Source organism: Tamandua tetradactyla, chromosome 6 (genome assembly GCF_023851605.1).
Source record: "Tamandua tetradactyla isolate mTamTet1 chromosome 6, mTamTet1.pri, whole genome shotgun sequence".
NCBI lineage: Eukaryota > Metazoa > Chordata > Mammalia > Pilosa > Myrmecophagidae > Tamandua > Tamandua tetradactyla.
In genome coordinates, this window is record NC_135332.1 from 51,262,360 (window position 1) to 51,278,626 (window position 16,267).

Below are 16,267 nucleotides of genomic sequence, written 5' to 3' on the forward strand. Positions count from 1 at the left end.
TATAAGAGCCAGTCCATTTCTGATATATTACATTCTGGCAGCTTTAGCAAACTGAAACACTTCCTGCTCCACCCACAGATAGACTTTTGTGTCAACACTTTATTTATCTTTCCTTCACTTTTCTCTTTGGATCCTGTTCTCTTACAGTTCTTCCAGGACTCTGCTCCATCTATTATCTTTTTCTCTCAGTTTTTCAACCTCTGCTTTTCTATAGTAGCTTTCCCTTAGCCTGTGAACTTGGCTCAAAGCTCACCCCTAAAGTTAAACCTCATCACCCTCTAGATTCCACCCTATCTTCTCTCTTTCCCTCAGCAGCCAAGTTCCTTGAAAGAGTAGTCTTCAATCACTGTTTCTGCTTCTTCAACTTTTATTAACTCCCAGTCCCGTTAAACACTTGTTTTTACTCATAACATACAGCTCAATCTGCTCCTATAAATAATGACCACTGACCTCTTATTAATTAACAGTTAGGTGTCAAATCTGGTGGGTACATTTCAGTCCTCATGCTTATGCTGTATATTTCAAGAATTCTTTATTTCTGCTAGGTGTAGTAGTCTATTATATAAATATACCACAGCTTTTTTTGTTTTTGTTTTTTCATCCATTTACCTGTTGATGAATAGTGCGGTAGTTTCCTATTTTAGACTCATGCCAGTAAAATTTCTGTAAGTAGTCATATATAAAAATCGTTGTGTGGGAATATGCATTCATTTTTCTTGGATAAATATCTAAGAGTTGAACAGCTGGGTCAAATGGTAAGTAAGTTTAAGAAACTGCCAAATTATTTTCCAGAGCATTTGTACTGTTTTGCGTATTCACCAGCAGTGTGTGAGAATTCCCATTTGGTCTACATCCTCATCAGAACTTGATGTTGTCTATTTTGTGGATTTTCCTCTCAATTTTAGCTATTTTATTTAATAGATATGTAGTATTGTCTTATTATGGTTTTACATTTCCCTAATGAATAATGATATTGAGCACCTTTTCATGTGCTTTTTGTCAATTCTATATTCTTTTTCGTGTAGTATCTGTTCAAGCCTTTCCCTAATTTAATTTGTTTTCCTACTGTTGGGTTTTGAGAGATCTTTACTTAGCCTAGATACCAATCCTCTTTCATATATTTGATCACAAATATTTTCTCCTAGTCTGCTTTTTGTTGTTGTTGTTCTTTCTTTTTAAACATTCTCTTAAGTGTCTTTTGCAGAACAGAAGTTTACTTTTGATGAAGTCCAGTTATGATTTTTTTCTTTTGTGAATCATACATTTGATGTAATGGAAACTCTTTGCTTGAGCCAGTTCATATAGATTTCTCCTGTCTTATGAAAGTTGTATAGTTTAACACTTTACGTTTAGATGTGTATATGGTACCATTTTATGAGAGTTCAATTGTTGCATGGCCTGGCAACATTTAATATTGTCAGTTTTACTGAATTTAGTCATTTTTTTGGGTGTGAAGTGGTACCTGATTTTAGTTTTAATTTTCATTTCCTTGATGACTAATGATGTTTGGCACATTTTCATGCATTTATTTGCTGCTAGTGTGTCTTTTTTTTTCTGAAATGTCTGTTCAAGTGTTCTGCCTGCTTTTAAAATTGGAATGTCTTTTTAATTATTCTTGCACTGTAGGAGTTTTATTTATATATATTCTGGATTTCAGTCATTTGACAAATAATTGTGAATTTTTTTTTTTAGTCTGTAACTTGCCTTTTTAAAAATTGTTTTTATTTTTTATACATTTATTGTTTCCCCGAGGGGGTACACCGTTCCCGAAAGTACTGCAATACCAGGTCGATGCGTGGAGTGGACAGAGCAAGCTCCTATTCCATCTCCCAATTCCAAAAATCCATTTAATATATGGTCCTCAGATAGAGGACGTATCAGATATTAAACTGATAAGAACAGATACTATACTTGATCTTTCAATAGTGAATGTTCAAGGAGAACCAAATATATGGCCCCAGTATCAATTAAAAAGAAGATTGGCTTACCTCCAACCTTGATAATGATCCTTGGTTTGAACTTACTCATGGAGATGTGGGGCCATTTTGAACCAGGGACCTCTCAGTTTTCTGTCATCATTCTAAGGAGGTCTAGAAAGGAAGATCTTGGCTCTGGGTCTGTAGAGTGTGCTGGAGGATCTTTCCTGGAAACAGGGTTTTCAGAATGACTTGACTTCCAGTGACCCTTATGGCGACACACTGGGCACGGTCCCTATGGGGGCCTAGGATCAGGGCAGAACGTGTTCAATGCCTGTCCTTTGAAACAGGAGCTTTGGCCTGATCTCATTTGTTTTTCTAATTTGGCTTCCTCCTCTGTATTGTTAAAGATCTTCAAGGCTCTTTTAATTGGATCTTTTGAGGGGTTTGAGGATCATCCTCTAGTTTTTGTAATTTTTTCCTGATGTCTGGATAAGAGTGTGTGATGACGGTATGTGTAGGTACAGTTGACCAGTCTGATTCAGCGTCTCAGTGTATTTGAGGAGAAACTCCATCAGTCTATTCATGCATAGAAGTGGGTGAGGTACTGGAATTCTTTAATGTATGTGGTAGGGTTTTTAGAGAGCGACCCTAGTCGGTTTTCTATTTGATTTAAATCTGAGAATGAAAACTGAGCATATACTTTATTCCTTTAGCTCCTAATACTTCTTGGAGAGGTAAGAGGGGAGCTGGTGTCCATGTAGAGTTAAGAGATGGGCGATTAGTATCTGCTTTTGTGTCAATGGGGTGGAGGTGGGGAGACAGCGATGAGGAAGGGGGAGGACTTAGTCCTTGTGAGTGCGAGGGGGTACGAGGAGGGAAGAAAGGTGGGGTGGGAAGGTGGAGTTGAGGAAGTGCTGGGGGTGGGGGGAAGGTGTGCCTGCAGACTATGGCAGAGGTAAGTAGGGAGGAGGTGCAGGAGAAGCACAATCCTTTGGATCAAAGCCAACATTTTCAGGGGATTTAAGGGAGGGGAGAGAGGAAGAGGAAGGTTTTTAAGAGTTTTTTTTTTTTTTTTTTAATTCAACATACCAACATACAAACAGAAACATTCTTAACATATGATTATTCCATTCTACATATATAATCAGTAACTCACAATGTCATCACATAGTTGTATATTCATCATCATGATCGTTTCTTAGAACATTTGCATCAATTCAGAAAAAGAAAACAGAAAAAAATTCATACATACCATATCCCTTATCCCTCTGTTCTAGTTTGCTAGCTGCAGGAATGCAAAATACCAGAAACAGAATGACTTTCAAAAAGGGGAATTTAATAAATTGCTAGTTTACAGTTCTAAGGCTGAGAAAATGTCCCAATTAAAACAAGTCTATAGAAACGTCCAATCAAAGGCATCCATCCAGGGAAAGATATCTTGGTTCAAAAAAGCCGATGAAGTTCATTGTTTCTCTCTCAGGTGAGAAGGCAGATGGTGAACACAGTCAGGGCTTCTCTCTCAGCTGGAAGAGCACATGGCAAACACGGCATCATCTGCTAGCTTTCTTTCCTGGCTTCTGGTTTCATGAAGCTCCCCTGGAGGTGTTTTCCTTCTTCATCTCCAAAGATCACTGGCTTGTGGGCTCTCTGCTTCTCATGACTATGTCATTCTTTGCTCTCTCTGAATCTCCTTCTCCAAAATGTTTCCTCTTTTATAGGACTCCAGAAGCTTATCAAGACCCACCCAAATAGGTGGAGACATGTTGTCACCTAATCCAGATTAACAACCACTCTTGATTGAATCACATCTCCAGGGAGATGATCTGATCACAGTTTCAAACATACAGTATTGAATAGGGATTATTCTGCCATCATGAAATGGGATTTTGATTAAAACATGGCTTTTCTAGGGTCCATTCATCCTTTCAAACCAGCACACCCTCCCTTTCATTGATCACTAGCATTTCAGTCTACTAAATTTATTTTAACATTTGTCCCCTATTATTTATTTTTAATCCATATGTTTTACTCATCTGTCGATAAGGTAAATAAAAGGAGCATCAGACACAAGGTTTTCACAATTGCACAGTCACATTGCAAAAGCTATATCATTATAGAATCATCTTTAAGTTCCATGGCTACTGGAACACAGCTCTGCAGTTTCAAGCACTTCCTTCTAGCCTCTTTAATACTACTTAAACTAAAAAGGGAATATGTATAAAATGCGTAAGAGTAACCTCTAGGATAACCTCTCGACTGTTTGAAATCTCTTAGCCTTTGACACTGTTTTGTCTCATTTCTTTCTTCGCCCTTTCGGACAAGAGGTTTTCTCAATCCCTTGATGGTGAGTCCCAACTCATTCTAGGATTTCTGTCCCACACTGCCAGGCAGGTTTACACCCCTGGAGGTCATGTTCCAAGTAGAGAGGGAGAGGGCAGTGAGTTTGCTTGCTGTGTTGGCTGAGAGAGATAGGGCACATCTGAGCAATGAAAGAGGTTCTCTGGGGGTGACTCTTAGGCCTAATTTTAAGTATGCTTAGTCTGCCCTTTGCAGGGATAAGTTTCATATGACCAAACCCCAAGATTGAAGGCTTGGCCTATTGATTTGGTTGTCCCCACTGCTTGTAAGAATATCAGGAATTCTCCAAATGGGGAAGTTGAATTTTCCCCCTTTCTCGCCGTTCCCCCAAGGGAACTTTACAAATACTTTTTGTTCACTGTTCACATGAATCGTCTGTCTTTCCTTCTCGTTTCATTTGTGTCCCCAGCCCTCCTCCCTCTGTCATTCTCACCTTCAGCTTCATTGAGTGACCGTTGACTTTCGTTACCCAATTTGTATCACGGCCACACAGAGGTTGAATAGAAAATGAACTTTTTGGGTCGGATATCTTCCTCTGGGTTCAGAGTTTTAAGGTTATGGAGAAGACAACTTACAGGTGTGGTTTTTTTTTGGGGGAGACCGAAATTGGCTTCCCCATTTTAGGTGGTGTGGGTGAGACTAAGAAATCTTATGGTGGGTAAGATTCTGAGTGAGACAGGCGTCCCTGTATCAGTCAGAAATTTTCCAAGAAGTGGGAGACTGCACTTGGAACCAGATGTCTCCAGAGCCAAGGGGTTTTTCCCACAAGGATACAGGCATCCTGCCAGCTGTAGCCCTTGGGGATGGTGAGAATCCGTGACCTAGCACTAGTATTGTCAGCAGGTTGTCTTGGACAATGAAGAAAGGAGAGAGAGAGAAAGAGAAAGGGCAGGATCCTTTGGTGGAAGAATCCTTAACTCACCTCGTTGTGATTTGTATCCAGTGTTGGATGAGTGTTTGGCAGCGGCAGAGAAGTTGTGTAGCAGGTGAAACTGTGGGGTAGGGAGGGTGCAGGCTACGGGGATGTGGTAGGTTGAGCAGCAAATGCAGAGAGAGGGGGCTGAGAGTGAAGGGAAAAGAAGGCCTGAACATATGGAACCTCACCCCATTTTTCCAATACATTGTATGAAATTTTCAAGGTCTTGGAATAGTTTGTAATCAAAGGTTCCATTTTCCAGCCGTTGTGAGTTACTGTCTAATTTATATTGCAGCCAGGCAGTATTACAGTAGAATATGAGATGCTTAGGTCGAATTTGATCTTTGTAACCTAATGTTTTTTACTGCTTTAGCAGACATCCCAAGGGTGTGGCTGTTGAGGGAAGAAATTGCCCCATGCCCATGCCACCAGAGTAAGAGAAGGATATGTGCCCTCAGAGTTGGGCATCCCCAAACTCAAAGGGAACTAGACAGATTAGATGGTCTCCCAGAGGGAAGCTGGTGTCCTGGGTTCGATCTGGAGACTGGGCGCACCCTTGTCCCGAGGGATTGCCAGAGCTGCATTGGACCCTGGTACCAGGGTTTTTGGAGACATATGAGAGTCCAAAGATCAGATAGGGGTTTTATGGTGACAGGGGTAGGCAATGTAGATTTATGGTTTGGTTCTGGTGGGATGAGGTGAAGTTTGCAGTTCCTTCACAGGCGGCATAGCCATCATTGGAAGTGGAGTTTGCAGGGGGACTTAAGGACCAAGCTGTGCTCCAGACTGGACTGCCAGGGTTGGAGAGTAAGCCCCGGACTGCTTATGTTTTTGCTGCTTCCCCACTTGCAAGGCAGATTAATCCCAGGGTCTCTCACCTCGTGGACTCCCAGGGAAACCCTGAGGGGGACCAGACCCATCAATCAGAATCTGGGAGCAAGCCCGGGTGACGTGCTGCTGCCCACTGCTTTCCAGGTGGCAAAGTTGGGGATTGGGGTCACCTTGCTCCAAGTTCTGGGCTTCAGCACCAGTTGAAAGGCAAACTCACCAAGAACGAGGTGAGAATGAAGTTCTGGCAAAGGTTTTATTTAAGGAAGAAACAGAACCACCCTGGCCAGTGCTCAGAGGGAGCAACCACGTTGGAGCGGCCAGGGACAGGGTTTTTATGGCTTGGGTACAGGGAGTTGGTGCAAAGAAAACTTGGCAGGGGTGGGCTAACCTTAAGTTTCTATTCTGCCATGTGATGTTGTTTTCAGGACAGGCTGTGTGTAGTCACAAGGGTGGTTTTAGAACTATGGTTTTGATTCTGCATTGTTTTCAGGGCAGGCTGACTGTTTGTGGTTAGGGGGGTGGACCTAAGACTATGGGTTTCTATCCTACTTGGTGATGTTGTCTTGGGAAGTGGAGGAGTTTTTTCTGTCCTTCAGGCCTAATAGAACTACTGATCTTTTTAAATTTATGACTAGTACTTTATTTTATACTTACTGTATATCCTACTTTTTATATTTTTTCTCTTTATTTGTCATTATTTGGATTGAGATACTCTACTTATGTAGTTTATAAGTTTCACATCTTATTTCTATTCTTTCTGTTACCCTGGAAATGTTATAGTCCACTGTTAATAAATTTATTCTTCTGAACAGTATAAGGACTTTGAAATGCTTTAACCTCACTCATGTTTTGACTTACATCTTGTTATTCAGGACTTGAATTCTTTCATGATTTTTTAAAGCTGAATAAATTAGACATTACTGTTATTATTTCATACAACCCTTGTTTAAATTTACCCATATAATTACTGTTTTGTCTACTCTCTATTCCTTCAGGGATCCTTTATTTCTTACAATATATTCCTTAAGAGTTCCCTTAGTGAGGGTCTTTTGGTAGGAAATGTGTATTTATTTATCTAAAAACATTACTTTACCTTCATATTGAAAAATAGCTTCCCTGGTTTATATGTATTTTCTCTTAGCACTCTGAGCATAATATTTATTTTCTGGTTTCCATTATTGCTATTGTGAAATTAACCATTAATTTTTGTTCCTTTCTATATTATCTCCTCCCCCCCCCCCCATGACTTTTGGATTTTCTCTTTGTCTTTAGTGTTCTACAGTTTTATTCCAACGTAGATTTATTTTTATTTTTCTTGTTTTGGAATTTATTGAGCTTACTGAATCTGAAGATTAGCATCTTTCCTCAGTTTGGGAAAATCTTAACTTGATCTCATCAGAGATATCATTCTTTCCTTCTTTTCTCCTGTCACCTTCTGCAACTCCAATTAAATATATGTTAAACCTTCTTACTTTGTTCTTTTTGTCTCTTAACTGCTCTTTTCTATTTTCCACACTTGTGTTGCATAATGGGTAATTTATTAGCTCTATTTTTTTTCACAAATTCTCTCTTCAGTGATGGCTGATCTGCTATTTAGTCTATCTATGAGTTTCTAATTTTAATTATTATGTATTTTAATTTAATTTATATAATTTTATATATTTTAATTATTTGTCTGTTTTCAAATCTGCCTGGTCAGTGTTGTTAACCTCCTAATCCTTCATCATACTTTCCTCTCTTTTATTTTTTCAAGCATATTAAAAATAATTGTTTTTTATTTTGTATCTGATAATGCTATTACCTGTAGTCTTTATTGGTCTTATTCTGTAGTTTGCTGTTCACTAGCTCTGACTTAAAGGTGCTGTTTCTTTGGTGATTTTACTTTTTGAGTACTGTTTTAATTCCTTTAATAATATCTCATATTATCAATAATTAATATTAAATTCCCTTTCATAAAATGATAATTAATACCAGGATATGACCCACAAGGTACAGTTGGTTTTATTTTTTAAAAATCCTCAATTTAAGTGGTTTATACTTTTTGAACCAATAAAATTATCCTGCAATAAGCATCTATTTACAAAAATCTTGATGTGTTTTTCTGATTGTATTCGTTGGATACATTCCAGGAATGATAGCAAATGACCAAAATATGCACATTTAAAAAGGTTTTCTATAGATATTTTTAAAATCTTCAAAATATTTTAATGTTATTACTCTTTGCTTTTTAGGGGAGGAAGATTGTGTACTGTTGATTTTTTAAAATATGAGCTCATAGTCCTTAGAACTTTACTTGTTGTAGTTTTTGAAGCTGAGAATTCGATTTTTTTTTCCGTTTTCACATATTATTTTAATAATTTGCAAGGGATTGCGGATATTGGCTTTGACGACTTCTTCCTGGTCATGAAAAGTGTATTTCGGGAAGACTGAAGAGCTAGTTCTGTAGAGACCTCTTCTTCCAATGCTGGTGCGTGGCAGTTTAGGAGGAGAGGGAGAGAACTTCTCAACAGAGGGCTGACGTATCTGCTTTAGTTTCACAGCATCTTGAGACACGAGAGACTGAGAAAATGATTCAGTAGAAGGTTGACTTTCTTCGCTGACTGCGGGAAGTTTTAGGGTTCCGGAACTGATGAGCTGAAATTGATTCTGTTGATGTATGTATTCTGGCTGCTTATGGTCTTGGTAGATTTTTAGCACTGGCAGAGGATCCAGTCTTATAGGCTGCTGTTGCTTTCTTGTCCTCTCCTGAGCTTTTGTAGGGTGCCTTAACTTTAAGACCTGTGTTTCATTTGCATTTTCTGTGGGTTTTGCAAAACTCTGTCTTCCCACTGTTTTTATACTATTCAGTCTTGAAAGGATAGGATTTTCTAGCTGCTCATCAGTAGTTTTCCCCGTGATGTCACTGTCTGTGGCTGGAAAAGCCATTCTTAAACCGAGTTAAACAAGAGCAACGGCCACCGGTCTCCGGAGAAGCCACAGAGGTTACTCCGAGTGCCGGGAGTCAGCTTCACTCTGGGAATTAGATTTTTTTAAGAGACGATTTGCTTATCTAGGAGTACCACCAATTTTTAAGTAAGTGTTTGGCCCGAGTTTTTCAGGTGACACAGCTGGTTTGTATTCTTGCTGCACAGGGGTGCAGACTTGTGGTTCAGAATTTGCAGGGGAGACATGTTTCTGTTTCACTGTTCCATTAAGAAGTAAATCCAATGAAGACCGTTATTCCCATTATCTCCCTCTGTAGAATAGGTTTTATCCTATTTCATTCCAGTAAGAATGCAGTCTTTTGGGGCATCCTGGCATATTTATATGTGTTATTAATCCAGTCTGTATCCCTGGTGGGGTTCCAGGTTTAGTTGGCCTCTTGTCATCCCTGTAAGTAGTCCATTTTTTTAAACCTAGTCTTGGCTGGTAACCCCAGGGAAAATTTTGGCCATGGTATTACTCACCTTTGTGCGTTTATTTTTTTTCTTGTGTCTGCCTTCTAGGAATTCCTTTGCATCTCTCTCAAGGTTAACCATGCATTTAAAAATATATTTAAGGGTGGATCATGTTGGCTCAGCAGGCAGAGTTTTCGCTTGCTAAGCTGGAGACCCAGGTTCGATTCCCAATGCCTGCCCATGCAAAAAAAAAAAAAAATATATATATATATACATATATATGTATATATATAATCTAGCATTTTTAGATACATTTTTCAACCTAATTTACCTTTTTATTTAATGCAATTTCATTGAAATATATTCACTTACCATACTATATATATATATATATATATATGTATACACACACACACACACACACACACACACACTTTATCCAGCATTTTTAGATACATTTTTCAACCTAATTTACTTTATTTAATGCAATTTCATTGAGGTATATTCACTTACCATACAATCCATCCAAAGTGTACCATCACTGTCTCGCAGTATCATTGCATAGTTATGCATTCATCAGCACAATCCATTTTAGAACATTTTTTTAAAACCTTTTTTATTAATTAAAAAAATTAACAAACAAAACGTTAAGATATCAGTCCATTCTACATATACAATCAGTAATTCTTAATATCATCACATAGTTGCATATTCATCATTTCTTAGAACATTTGCATTGATTTAGAAAAAGAAAAAGACAACAGAAAAAGAAATAAAATGATAATAGAGAAAAAAAAGATTATACGTACCATACCTCTTACCCCTTGCTTTCATTTACCACTAGCATTTCAAACTGAATTTATTTTAACATTTGTTCCCCCTATTATTTATTTTTATTCCATATGTTCTACTCTTCTGTTGATATAGTAGCATCAGACACAAGGTTTAGAACATTTTTACTACTATAAAAAAAAGAAGAGAGAAACCCCAAAACATCCTGTATTCCTCATCCTACCACCCGCCCCCCTTGTTTGATGTGGTACATTTGTTACTGCTGGTAATAATAACCCATAGTTTGAATAGGTGTTTTTTTCCCATGTACCCCTATTATTAACTTCTTGCCATAATTTTGTATGTCTAGATTATGGAAGAAATTTTTCTGCTTGTACTGTTAAATCATAGAGTTATTGTCCACCACAAAATTTACTGTCATGCTGTCCCATGCTTAACCAATGGCTTTCCTTCTGGTGACATATATGACTAAACTTCCCCTATCAACCAATGTAATTTACTTTATCCTTTATTTAGTGTAACTTTGGAAGTTACTTCTAATTCCTTTTGAAATGTGGTAAGATAAAAGTATAAGGGGAAAAATGTCCTCATTTAGTCCTGTCTCCAAGTATGGAATGTTCTTCCCCAATTTTAGCTGTGGTAAACCTGTCCTGCAATTCACCACTCAGTTCAGATGTTGCTTCTTCTTTTTAGGTGTTCTATATTCTCCCCTTCTGACTCAACTCCCACACTCATCTATACTGCCAGATAATTACTCTCCTAAATTTGTTTCTGTACTGTTTTATACATATTTTTCTTAAAGGCGAGGACACAAAGCTAGAGACTTGGATTTTATTTTCTTGTGTCCCTAGCATGTAATAGGCATTCACTAAAGTTAGTTGAACTGAATTCTCAAAATCTTTATAACACTTGAAATTTCAAGTTTTTAAATAGGACTGTTATATTTGGTTAATTTTCAGAAGAGGAAATAGTTTGTAAAAAAGCATTTTAAAGGCTTATTCAATATGTTGAAGTTAAGACAGTTTTATTTGGTGTTTGATAAATTGCTTAGGCTGGTCATTTAAGTGGGGATTAATGTATGATTAAAGACTTATCTGCCTTATAATCTCCAGAGGTACTGTGATGGTATAATGGTGGGTTAGATCCCAATTCTAAATCTTTGCTCACTTTAAAATCATAGAATATGTTGAATTTTCTTGGAAACACAAAGTTTGTTTCTGGAACATCAAGTGGAATTTTTGCCTTTGGGATATTATATATATATATATATTATAAACTGTCAATTTTGACATAATTTCAGACTTACAGACAATTGCAAAAGTAATACAAACCCCATATAGAGAAATCCAGCATACCATCCAACTCTACCCCCCTGCCCAGATATACAAACCCACCAATTTTAACATATAACCACAATGGCCATGTAATTCTTCCTTCCTCCCTTTTTTTTCCTCCTTCTCTCTCCCTTTCTCCTTCCTTCCTTCCTTCCTTCCTTCCTCCCTCCTTCCCTCTTGCATTGTTTTCTAAACCCTGGAGAGTAGTGTATATTTGTCATGCCCTTTGAACACTTAATGCTTCCATATGTATTTCTTAAGAACAAGGATATTCACTTGGATAACCTTTTTTTTTTAACATTTAAAAGCTGTGTTTTTCTTCCCCAGAACAATCCCCAGAATCTGGTCCTTATCCCCCTCACTCCTCATCTGCTCCCTTTTTTTAAAAAATATTTTTATTGAGATATCTTCATGTACCATACATGTACCATCCATCTTCATGATATGAGGTACATGATATCTTCATGTACCATCCATCCAAAGAATACAATCAGTGGCTCACAATATCATCACACATTATGATCATTTTTAGAACATTTGCATCATGGAGCACTATTTTTTTGTTTGTTTGTTTTGTTTTCTGCATGGGCAGGCATCGGGAATCGAACCCAGGTCTCCGGCATGGCAGGCGAGTGAGCTCTGCCTGCTGAGCCACCATGGCTTGCTCCATGAACACTATTTTTAAAAAATAGTAAAAGGGGGAGGTTTTCCAAATGACGTTGATTACTGTGTGTGAGAGTGAGTATGTATGTGTGAAGGGTGTGTTATTTCCTATTACCTTAAGTAAGTCCCTCTTTTTAAGGTTAATTACATAGTTATTTTGTGGCTATTATATACTTATACTACAATAAGAAAAGTAGAGATTTAAGGGGCTTTGAATATTCACTGGAGAAGCTGATTTTATAAACTCATAGCCCTTCTTCCTAGTATTCATTCACGTGTTTGAAGATGTATTTATGGGGAAAGAGTTAAGTAGTAGGATGAAAAAAGGAGGTGTGAAGAATCCTGATAGAAAGCAAAGACAGATGGGTGAGAAGACTACCAACACAGAGGTTGTGAGGTTCTAGCAATGGAGTAGACATAAGTCAAAGAGGGCAAGAGGATACCCATACCAAAGTTTGGGGGTAGATAGCAACCTGGCTCATGGTGCTCAGAGGAGTATGTTTCACTTATAAACATTTTTCTAATATGCACTTTTACCCATGCGTTTAACATCTCAAAAATCAGGCTGTCTTTAATAATCAGTAGCATCCCATGGCTTAATAAACAGTGTTAGTTTGCTTTTCTTTTCCAGTGGTACATAAAATAATGGTACTTTTATCATTGCTGGCACCTTATATTTAATGAAATACAGTATTTTTAATTGATCATTTGGAATATTGCCTCCATTAGTTATTTCATTTATATGTAATCTGGCAGACAAATCAATTTTTAAAAACATTCAGAAACAGACTGTTAGCACTAAACTGAGTTGGACAGCTGATTGATATTATTCCAATAGAAACCTACCATCTCTAAGATGATTTATGTGAAACTAGCTACTGCTTTTGTAAAGGTCCACCACTGAGCAGGCTGTATTTACAGTTGCTAGAAACTTTGAACCAAATGCAAGTAATCATGAAGTGAAGATGAGGGTAACCTTTCCCCATCTGTGTTAGTTGAGGGCCTATTTCCCAGCAGCACGCATTAGGTATTGAGCAAGAGCAACTTTTATGGCAACTTCTTAGTATTGCTTTAAAATAGCTCTGCACAATTTGTGCCTCAAATTCATCTCTGTGTTATGTTCTTGAATCTCTTTGGAATTTTGACGTAACTGTTGAGACCACTGACTTGTCTTGTTTTACAAAATTGAGCATTGAGTGAAAATGCCTCTTCTTAAAAACCATTCTTAAGTTTTCTTCTTTTGCTTTGGCTACAAAACCTCAGAGCCAAATGTGTAGCTAGCTATCTTAGTTAAGAAATGTGGAATCTTTAGCTTTACAGTATGGCTGCAGCGTACCCCCTCATTCCCTATTCACTTTGTGATAACTTTCATACCCATTTTTTTATCCCTTTCCCAGACTCTTTTTTTTAAAACAATTTTATACTGTGTATTTGCTTCTTAGCTACATCTAATGTGCTTTGGAATGACACAGGGTACAGTGGTTAAAAACATCAACAAACAAAATCTATTTTTTAAAAAATTTTTTCACATATAGTAGAAATAACTGAAGCAGCTAAAGTGAAAATGTCCATTTTTGTTTTCCTTTTTCATGTGTCTTAAATTAAGGTGAGATGTTCTGAGGAAAAACTTTTGTTTTGCTGATATTTATGATGATGGTTCTAGTATTTGGGGGCTAAAAAGGATTGTGATCTCTTTCAAGTTATTTCTAATTTAGAGACACTGAACATATTAGAAAATGATAATGATGATTAAAAATTTGGATGAGTTAAAACCTTAGTTATTATTGAATAGCTGAAATAATGTGAGAAAGTAATATTCTTTCCTAACAAAAAAGGAAGCTTTTCTTCTTTTGGTACTTTGCCTGAGAATGAATGAAAGTTATGATGAGTGAATAGGGAATGAGGGAGTACTCTGTAGCCATGCCGTAAAGCTCAAGATTCCACATTTCTTAACTAACGTAGTTTTGGCTCTGAGGTTTTGTAGCCAAAGCAAAAGAGGAAAACTTAAGAATGGCTTTTAAGTAGAGGCATTTTCACTCAAATGCTCAATTTTGTAAAATAAGACAAGTCAGTTTGTGGCCTCAATGAAGTACAAAAGTACTTAATTTCTGTGCAAGTGAGTATGTGTTTTAAATTAAAAGTTAATTATGTGAATAAAATGCCGAGAATCTGGTTTACAAAACAGTGAAAGGAAAGGAATGGGATGATGGAAGGGGTTAGCTGTCATTGTTATATGTATTTTATTCAAACAGCTGTCTCTCTCACCAAGTCGAGTCCAAAGTAGTAGTTGACATATTTTGTGCTCTAACCCTATTTCTTCTGCCTTTGAAGAAGCATTATAGCATGAAAGATTGAGGATAGTATTGAGTCATAGTTATAAATAAAATTATACTGATTTATATTTCTAAGTCTATCAGTTAATCTAAAAGGTTAATCAGAGATAAAAGTAGATATCTTGATCAATTTGATGCAGAGAATGCTATTATATTAAATTTTACATATATGTGTAGGGAGTAAGAAAATGTTGGGAAACTGGTTTCTTCTTGTCAATGATGTATTATATGTAATTCATTCATGTTGGAGAAAAAATAATTCTAGATTTTAATTTTTTATAATTTAGCCTTGCATTGTGGTACCATTATCAGTCTCTCCTAAACGTCTGTTATTTTGCATGGGCAGGCACCCGAAATCAAACCCAGGTATGGCAGGCGAGAATTCTGTCATTTAGCCACTGTTGCACCGCCCAAGTAATAATGAGGTTTTTTTGTTGTTGTTTAGAAGGGGGTACATGGTCCAGGAATCAAACCCAGGTGTCCCACATGAAAGGCGAGCATTCTACCACTGAACCACCCCGTGTACCCCTTCTCCTAAACATTTTAAGAGAAGGTTAATTATTTTGAATAAATACAAATTCACAGAAAGTGAATTTGTAGCATTTTATAGTTGGAATTTGTAGAGCAGAGTTTTTAATAAGGATGTTCTGTCTTAAAGTATATATTTGTTATTTAAGCACTGACAAGAATAAGGTTGCACTAAATGAAGTTTATTGGTGCTTCTAGTCTTTCAATCAGCTAAAATTATGAAATAGTGTTCTCATTTCATCAAAGAAGTACTGTACATTATCTTTTTCTCTCAGAAAGTTTATATGATTATTATATAATAAGGCAGCTGAATGGGAGTTTAAATCATTGCATAGCCAATAGAAGAAAATAAAAATATAGTTATGAGAAGAGTTCCTGAATAACATCCCTTTTTTAAGCAATGAAACAAAAATGACTGTATAATATTTTTGAATATCGTATATAATAGATCATATAGCCATTTTTAATATTTTGACATTCTGGTGTTTTAGCTGGTTTATGTGTTAATTTATAGCTTGTGCTCTTAAGAAAATTATACAGAGCAAATAAAAAAAATCTGCAAAATTTTCATCTTGGTAACAAAATTGAATCTAATCTCCTACTCCCGGAAATTGTTCGGAAGAGTTTTTTTGGCAGTCATTCCAGTTGTGGCACTAGTAAATTATTCCACTGTTGTTATCTCTTTATAGCAGGTCTCCTGCAGTGTTCTCACCTTCCAGTCTCACCGACTCTCTGTTTTATTTTGCATCTATTTTTGCAGGCTTATTGAAGGACTAAATGAGATGGTACATGTAAAGCACCTAGTACAGTGTCATACTGAGAGTAACCATTAAATATTTTACAGCACTGTCTTCACCACATTCTGTCAATTGTTTGTTAGTAAAGTTCATCACAAGCCCTAGGATGGCATTAAAAGATGCCTAAAACTCATCCTCAGCCTACCTTCCCAGATTCATTATAATATTATAGATTCTTAACCTGCAGGTCAGTGGCTTCAGAGGATCTGTAAATCCCTGTAATTGTGTGTCTCAGTCTCACTTTTAAAAGAAAAGGCTCTGTTAGCTTTCATCAGATTCTGAAAGTGATCTCTGACCCCCCCCAAAAAGGTTAGAACTATGACCTTTAAATTTATTATTAAGCCTTGCTAGTAAAAATTGTTTTTACTATTGGAACAATGGACACTTACAATTGAAGGGCAAATTCATGCTTCAAATGA

General features: G+C 36.9%; 1 protein-coding gene and 1 non-coding gene across 5 annotated transcripts in view; one reads left to right on the plus strand and one right to left on the minus strand.

The window, feature by feature from the left end:
* Positions 1 to 16,267, plus strand: part of NLK (nemo like kinase) — a 245,244-nt gene that overhangs the window by 56,261 nt on the left and 172,716 nt on the right. The gene's annotated exons all lie outside the window — the stretch shown is intronic.
* Positions 1,751 to 1,948, minus strand: LOC143689330 (U2 spliceosomal RNA). Its single transcript, XR_013178771.1, has one exon. It is a non-coding gene; the product is annotated as a U2 spliceosomal RNA (small nuclear RNA).